Below are 8,797 nucleotides of genomic sequence, written 5' to 3' on the forward strand. Positions count from 1 at the left end.
AGGGTTAAGAAACAACCTCTTGTGTGAGCACTCTTTGTTCTTGAGAGGATGTTTTAGGGTTCAAAGAAATTTATGCAATTCTCTTTGAAACCTAAAAACCCTAATTGAAGTAGCAACACTCAGAGAAGGGATAAAAAAATATGGGCAATTTGAGAGCCTAAAACGTATGCCTCCTAGAGTGTAGAAAAAATGTGCTGAATTATGAGGTTTAGTCTCTATCTATAGAGGTCATAAATCCCTAAAAAATAGGTATGGACGACTAGGGTTTGAATCCGGATGCATTCTTTTGCAAAAATGTCGAAAATGGTGTGCATTATTGTCACCCAAAGGCCGTTGGGCCAAAGCCCATATGATGGAAAATTCAGCACTCCAAAAGTGCCGAATTGGCTCTTGGAGTTTGAACATGCTTTTGTGTTCGAGTGCCGATTGAAATCTCATTCTAGGGTTTTTTGGCCGGTCCTTGTACCTAGACGCGTTTTCATCCTCTGTCTATCAATTTTTATCTCTTTTTTGGATAATTCAGGTTTTTTAAGAACAATTATCTTGTGAATAAGTCCCTTAAAATAAATCTTGATAAAGTTCAGATTATCCACAATTTTATTGTTATCCAATCATCCATTTTATTCCTATGCATGCATCCCTATTTTAAACACTAAACATCAACCAATCACAAAATTATCTAATTAATTTTAATTGTTCAACCAATCAGAATTAATTTAAAATAATCGTGTGTGGTAGACTCTACTTAGACACAATGCATGTTGACCATACAAACTTGATCATGCGATATCTTTCGATCCAATGGTCCAATTTGAAAACCAGAAACATCGTTGCGACCATTAGAATTTCAAGATCATTTTATGATATGCAATGAATGAATTAATGCATGTAATGCAAAGACAAATTGATGCATGTAATGCAAGAACATGTTAATGCATGTAATGCAATTATGATCTGTGGGGTACATGGATGGTCATTCAAGTCATTCTCCTTAATTAAATCATGGGTGCAAAATCGAGTGTCTACAAGTGGCATCTTTTGATTTTGATTTTGAAGGTGACACATGTTAGCATCCGATTGGATTGCCTGTGTCATTGCTTACACGCGCTAGGTTGCTTATGTTATTGCTTACACGCACCAATATATGCTTGGTTTTTTATGCTTTTTGTATCTCTATTTCAATTGCACTTGGCAAATTTTTGTTGGTTTCTGAATAGTGATAGCAAAACCTAGTAGCAGTACGTGGTGTTTTGTAATTGGCCGTACTTTGTGGACTTGGTAGTATAATGTGTTACAAGCTAGCTTGTAATAAGTCAAGAATTTTCTCTCTCTACAGTTGCAAATATGAAAAATAATTTTGATTCATTCATTAGGTTTTCCCTTCTTCTTCAAGTGCAATATATGGGTGAACTCCGGTGGCCTTCTTCAGGGTGTGCATAGTTGGATACAATTTGAGGCTTAATGTACTAACTTTAAGTGAAGCATATAATTAGATATATTTATTTATATTTTTCATCAAGAATATATATATATATATATATATATATATATATATATATATATATATATATATATATTTGAATATTTTCATTGTAATCTTTTTTCTTGATAAGTTTGTAAATAACAATTAACCAGATATAACAAACAAACAAAATTAGACAAAAAATCTCACAAATGAAAAAAAATTATCAAAAGAGTTAAAAGATAATAAAATAATAAATTAATTTACAATATAAAATTAGAATATGATTAGAATAAAATAATTTTAAAGTGAAAAACAATAATGCTGGATTATTTATCAGGGTAACTGTGCTTGTGTTCAAACTTTGTTAGATTGGTTTGATCTTATAAATTGATGTGTATAGCACTTTGTGTTCGACTTTGTAAGTTGGTTTGGCGCGTGTTCATTCCTCACACCCCTCTTCTACTCTCTTTAGTCGACATATAAGCAAAACAACAAACAATCATAGTTAAGAATTAGTTGATTAATTATATTTCATATATAGAGACGTATTTAATTAAGTTATATATCATGTAATTTAAGCAATGTAATACTACTCAATATTTTTTTTATTTGAATTTTTTTAAAATCCATAATTAAATTACTTTTTCTTACTATATCTTTCATGCTTGCAAAACTTCAAGATTATCAAAGATCAATAACTATTGCATTTATAAGATGTTTAAATTTTTAGTTTTTGTATTATAAAATTATGCATAATAAATGAGTTTATGGATCAAATGATAAATATCATCTAAATGGAATGAAAATTAATATGTATATTAAGAATATGGAGAACACATAATCTAACAGTGAAAATTTAAAATATTTATACCATAAAAAATCATTAGGTCAAATATATTTTCATGGACAAAATTTAGTAAAACCCAAGAAAACCCTAATTAGATAGCCTTAACCAAGATGGCGATTTCCCTGTAATTATCCATTTCAACAATAAATCAAATCCATACAAACAAATCTAACAAAACAAAATCACCAAATCAATCTTACAAATTGTGTTTGTGTGTGTGTGTGTTTTGATACCAATAATGTGCAATTTAATTTGTCGTTTTAAAAAATCATATACCCTCTTTAGGGTAAAAGAAAACTTAGAATCCCATAGAATACAAGTTAGTGTAGTTGTATCAACTACCTTTACAACTTGTTAGTCCAAGTGGTACCTTTCCATGTGGTGCATGGGGGGTGGGGGTGGGGTTGGGGGGAAGTAGTAGGAGATGCATTGTAGTGTAGTAATTTCTAGCCATTATTATTATATATAAAAAATACTAGTACCACTGAAAGTGATGTTGCTTAGAAGTTAAATTGATACATCCCGTATAGGTATTACATGTAGATAACCTGCTGTTCATCATGGATTAGAGATCAGAATTATTATAATAATGGTTGAATGGTTATATTTACTATTTCTAATAAAAGTTCTTGAAACAAATGGTAATTTATTATGATATCAAAATTGTTAGAATATAGGTTACATGATTTTTTTTTGATAAGATAGGTTACATGATTAAATATATTATTGTCTCACAACTAAAAATTTTGGAACAATGATAATTTATCATATGTTTCTAAATTTAAATTTTGTCTATACTTTATTTTCATTTAAAAAGTTAAAAATTCTATGTGTTCAATTTAGTATATATAAGGATATACAAAATAGGTTGTAATATATAACCCTTTCAATATAAATATAAATATATATATATATATATATATATATATATATATATATATATATATATTAAAGGTGCTTATTAAAGGGTCATAATTATTTATGTATAAATAATGTTTATATTCATTTGGTAACTAATTATTCCCTTTTAGTGGAACTCAATAAACTTGAATATATTTTAGGAATATATTTGCAATAATTCTTTAGCAATTTTTGCGTGAGTGCAAATATTGTCTAAAAATAACATTTTATTGTATCTCCAAGTTATCAAATTTTTGTTTGCTTACTGAATCGCTTTGTTATTTCATTATTACTCCTTTATATTTCAACATTGAATTACATTTATTAAGAAATAGTCTCATGTAAATTTTTATAACAATAGATAATTTATCGCGAAGTGATCACTTTAGATTTGGGTTTGGAGATAGACGTAGGTTTTTATTATTATTGAATAGATAGATGTAGTTGGCATGGCCCGCATGGGGTCCATTTTTTATTTCCTTAATTGGTACCGTATTAAATTCATGAATAAGTCCTTAATTAGGCAATAAAAAACTCGGCTCCAACAAACGAGGTTCCAGTGAACTGAATTAAAAAAATACATGCGTGACAACAAAACTTAGTGTATGACTGCATTCCATAAAGAAAAAGGAATAAAGATCTAAGTGACCACTATACTTTAAGAGTGGTAGTGCTTCAGATTTGGTCATAGTGACATTAGGATGACCATGGAAAGAAAGGCTAAAGCAAAAAGAAAAGACGACAATAGGCAGAAATATATTAAAATTGTTTCTCAGAAATGCTAAATGCATCTTTTTCAAATATATTAATACAAAAAACTTACTTAGATAACCAAACTGATATATAAGTGCTAAAAAATGCGACGTTTTAATCGTTTAATTATCTCTATACCAACCTAACATTTTATTCTCTTCATTTATGGGCTTGATTATCTACTAAAACCATGACCTATCCATGACTTATTCATACAGATAATTTTTTTTTTTTGAGGAACTTCATACAGATAATTTAGATAGAATCGAATCAACAATGTCAGCAATCACTATAGTGAGTAGAATCTGACTCGATCATATGGTTCTTTCATCTTGGTTCAGCCTGCATAGAAAATGATGAACAATATCAAAGATTTTGAGCTTTCATGCATGTAAAAGATAAAAGCATTGGGTCATAGTTGATGCTTTAATGTGTACTACATCTTTTCTTTTTCACATTCACATCCCAAGATGTAGCATAATTCATTGGCGGCTATAGCTTACGAAACAAAAGTTTACTAAAGGTTACTAATTTGAATATATGTTCTTTCCCTTTTCTATACATTGAAAGGAAAATAACCTTTCTATAAGTGTAAGTCCAAATTTTCTTTTCTATGCTTTTCTTCCACACTCAAAATTTTGCCAAGCCTCTAATATGGATGAATCAGCACGATAAGTTATTGTAAGAGGGAAACAGCTAGCCATGAAATCAATGCTTAACTTCTAATTATGTGTCTCTTAAACCCTTATCCCAAAACACATACAGTAATGGTTTCTTTTTTGTACTAAAATCCTACATAAAGAATGGAAACCATTGAATGACCGAAATCCCATTTAGAAATTGGGTCCATTTTTTTTTTTCTCTTTCAGGAATTCTCTTGATTTTGATTGATAGAAACTTGAGGGATTATACGCATTGCCTTGGAATTATTCTCTTATAGATATATCTTTTTCATAAAATATTCCTTTACAGCTTTCAAGATATAAAAAGATATCTCCACCTTATTTAACTTTAGGTTTAAAATCGTGAGATTATTTTTGTACATAGATAAGATTAAGAAATGAATTCAGCAAATCAAAATTGAAACGTTTAGGCTTTACCCAACTATTTAGGTATGGATTAGTACACTTATTATAGTTTATCCATATCTAAAGGGATATCTGAAGGACTCAGATGAACATTCCCATTAATAGTGTACCTTATTTCTCCAAATGGTTTAACTTTCTTAAATAGAAAAAAAAAAATCGCACACGACACCTGTACTTATACACCTGTACTTATAGTGCTCCAGAAATATAAGTGTGTAAGACAACTAGAAAGTAAATAGATCCTAAAAGTTAAAAGACATAATTCCCCGACTGTACCAAAGTATGTTTCAGTCCAAAGTGAATTAAAATTTGTGGGCAAGGTTGATCAATCAAGTTTATGGCATGAGAGATGAGCTTTTTCTCTTTTACTTCTCTTAAGTTAAATCCTTCTTTCTCGTAATACTTAAAAGCATGAACATATATAAACGAATAAACCCCAATTGTCATGAACAACCACTCTTGAGCCCTCAAATTCATTTAAAATCCATACTGTCTGCTTTATATATTTATTAGTAACTTAGGTAAAATACTTTCATTGCTAGATCTTACTAGTGAAAATCAGCTATGTGACTTATTCACACAAGTTAGACAACCATATGACTTATTGGTTTAATGACCAATGCATTTTCTTGTATAGTTACAGCTTCCAAGATTATCTAAGTGAATTTAATTGGAGAGTCTAAAGTATCTATAGCGCCTCTTAAAATTCAGTTAGATAGTTGGGTAAGTGTTTTAAGTTGAAAAGGTCATGCTACATCAAGCTCAAAAGCTATTATTTCCATGTTAACGCTTAAGTGAGTTTGGTAAGCCCCCAACAACCAAAAAAGTCAACCTTTTGATCTATTACTTTAGCAATCCCACACTTAAGAGCACTTACAGCAGTGAAGCTAAATAGCTATATAGTTATTTTAGCTCCACCAAGACACAAAAATCATCCATACAGCAGTGGAGCTAAAGATATATTTTTTAGCTTCATTGCTACAGTGTACATCTATCTATAAATATATACTATAGCTAAGAGCTAAAAAAATAATTTTTTTTTTATTCCCAGCCCAATTAAAATATTATTTTTTCCTTTTTTTTTTCTTCTCAGAACTCTCACAATCTCTCAACTCTCTCTCTTAACTTTCAAACCTCTCACGCCGCCGACTCACGCCGCTACAGACTCAACTCTGACCACGACAACCCCCACCACCACCACCACCACCACATCTTCTCCCATCTCTCTTTCCTCTCTTCTTTGTCTTTATCTCTCTAGCAACCACCACATGACAAAGAGGAGCTCAGCCACCCACCACCTCACCACCACACACACCCCAACAATCACAACAAAAAAAAAAAAAATCAACAACCTCTACACGGACCTAGACGAACCGATCTACACGGACCTAGACCCATTCCACGGACCAAATCCACAAACCCAAACACACGAACCCAAACCACAGCACCTCTACGGACCACCATGCTCAGCCATCGCCGATCTACACGGAGCAAGGTCACCTCCATGGACCCTCCATGCTCAACCATTGCTGATCTACACAGAGCAAGATTTGAGAGAGCTGATATGAGAGAGGGAGAAAGGTTGAGAGCTGAGACCGGTGACTGAAGAGAGAGAGAGATGATAGAGACTGAGGAAAGAGAATAGGGTTTTTTATATTTATTTGGAGAGAGAGAGTGAGAATAAAATATTAATTTTTTGTTCTGTATCCTCTGACTCACTGTTCACAGTTGGTAAATTTTTTGGGTAGCGATTGCGGTAGCGGTGGAAGAGTTGGTGGCAGCAGCCGTGGAGGCGACGGTAGTGGCAGCAGTAGCGGTTGCGGGTGGTTGTGATTGTTATTTATTGTAGTAGATATATTATTTTATTGTGATATTTATATTATTTTATTGTGTTGAAAGCTAAAATAGATCCACTGTTGCAGCATGTTTTGTAAATTGTTGTTTATTGTAATGGATATATTATTTTATTGTAGTTGATATATTATTTTATTGTGATGTTTATATAATTTTATTGTGTTGAAAGCTAAAATAGATTCACTGCTGCAGTATGTTTTGTAAAGTGAGTAGGTAAAATAGATAAAGTAACTTTTTGTGAATGCTCAAAAGCCTTTTTTTTTCGTACTTTCAAAAAATAAACAATCAATAAAATGCATCCAAACATATGATTAGTTGGAAAAAAAAAAAAAGTAGCTTAAAAGCAAATTCAATTACTTGTGTTAGCATAAGAACTTATTCTAGGATAGAATTATGTGGAATGCACATATGCTAAACCTTCACACAAATAATGGGGATCACAATTTTGGAACTCTTGAAGCTAGCTTGAGATATATAATATCTTTTCATAAAATGTGTACACAACAAAATTAACATCGATTTAGTCTTTAACATCATGACCAAAATGTGGTCATGAGATTGCGACCAATTTGGATTCAATATCAGACAATGAAGCTCCGATTAAAAATGATAAAGTACATGTCAAGCCCAAAATGTGGTCTCAACTCTCAAGTACACAACAATGCCAGATTTTCTAATTAAACCACAAATCTACTTGATTTTATTCTTTTGGCCATACACTAACTGTTTAACCAAGACAAATATCAGACTTTAGATTAGATTTGGAGTCACGGGACATATTTTTGTACTTGTACCCGTACTTAAAATAATTTTGGAAGATTGTTCTCAATTTCATGATCTCTTTTAAAGATTTTAATTAGGTAGTGCTTTCTTGGATTCCTATGCCAATGAAACAGTTGTTATAGAGGGTTTACCATAAGAAATATATTTAGAGGAGCATGTGAAGATAACAACAATTTTTGGGTTAAGCTATATTCATTTTTCTAACTTAGATGATAAGTTAAGAGGAATACGATGATTAAATTAGTTCTTTCAAGCATGCATATCCCGAAATCTTAAGCCCCCAAATATAATTATTTCCATTCCATTATGTTAGACATATTATGGCCCAAAACAATTGTAGACCCATGTATTTATAAAATAAATAACTTAACCTCTGGTTAATTTATGGTTGGTGTAGGGTTAGTCAACTATTTTTTAGTATGTAAACCTTACATTAGATTCATTGTAATACAATTGCTTAATATCAAGATGTAACTGTTCAAGAGTTTTTACACTGTAAACATAGGTCATTAGGCCGAATCAAGTAAACTTTCGTACATATATGACATACACCTACAAGCAATAAGGACAACAAAGTAAGTTTATTAGATCTCAATAAACTCTAATTCAAATGATACTTTTGGCTATAACACTAAAATGAAAGGTGAGGTCATAAGTTCAAAGATCCATTCAATGCATATATGACTTATTAATAAGAAAAATGAAATGATTAGATCCTCTCTCCCTCTATCTCTCTTAAATAATTTTAATCCTATTGATTAAAGGGATTGAAGTCCATAACTCCATATGACCATTGTGTGCCCTCAAAAAAATCACAAGGCCATTGAATAAACTTTGAAAGGGATGATTACGTCAAGAAAAGAGCAATATAGTATTGAATTTAAATCACAAGAAGCACAAAACAAATTTCGTAGCGTGTGTGAAACTGTGAATACTAATGGTCGAATTCCAAAAACGAGCTAAATCACAACCACACGATGCCATAAACATGATTAGAGTATGGTAGGATATGTCACTAATTAGTAGTTAAAGATCCTCGAACAATATTGTTAATCTTAAACTCATTATGAAAAGATTTGCAACGAGAATGTTTGTATTGATGTGTTA

This window comes from Castanea sativa, chromosome 9, assembly GCF_040712315.1.
Source record: "Castanea sativa cultivar Marrone di Chiusa Pesio chromosome 9, ASM4071231v1".
Taxonomy (NCBI): domain Eukaryota; kingdom Viridiplantae; phylum Streptophyta; class Magnoliopsida; order Fagales; family Fagaceae; genus Castanea; species Castanea sativa.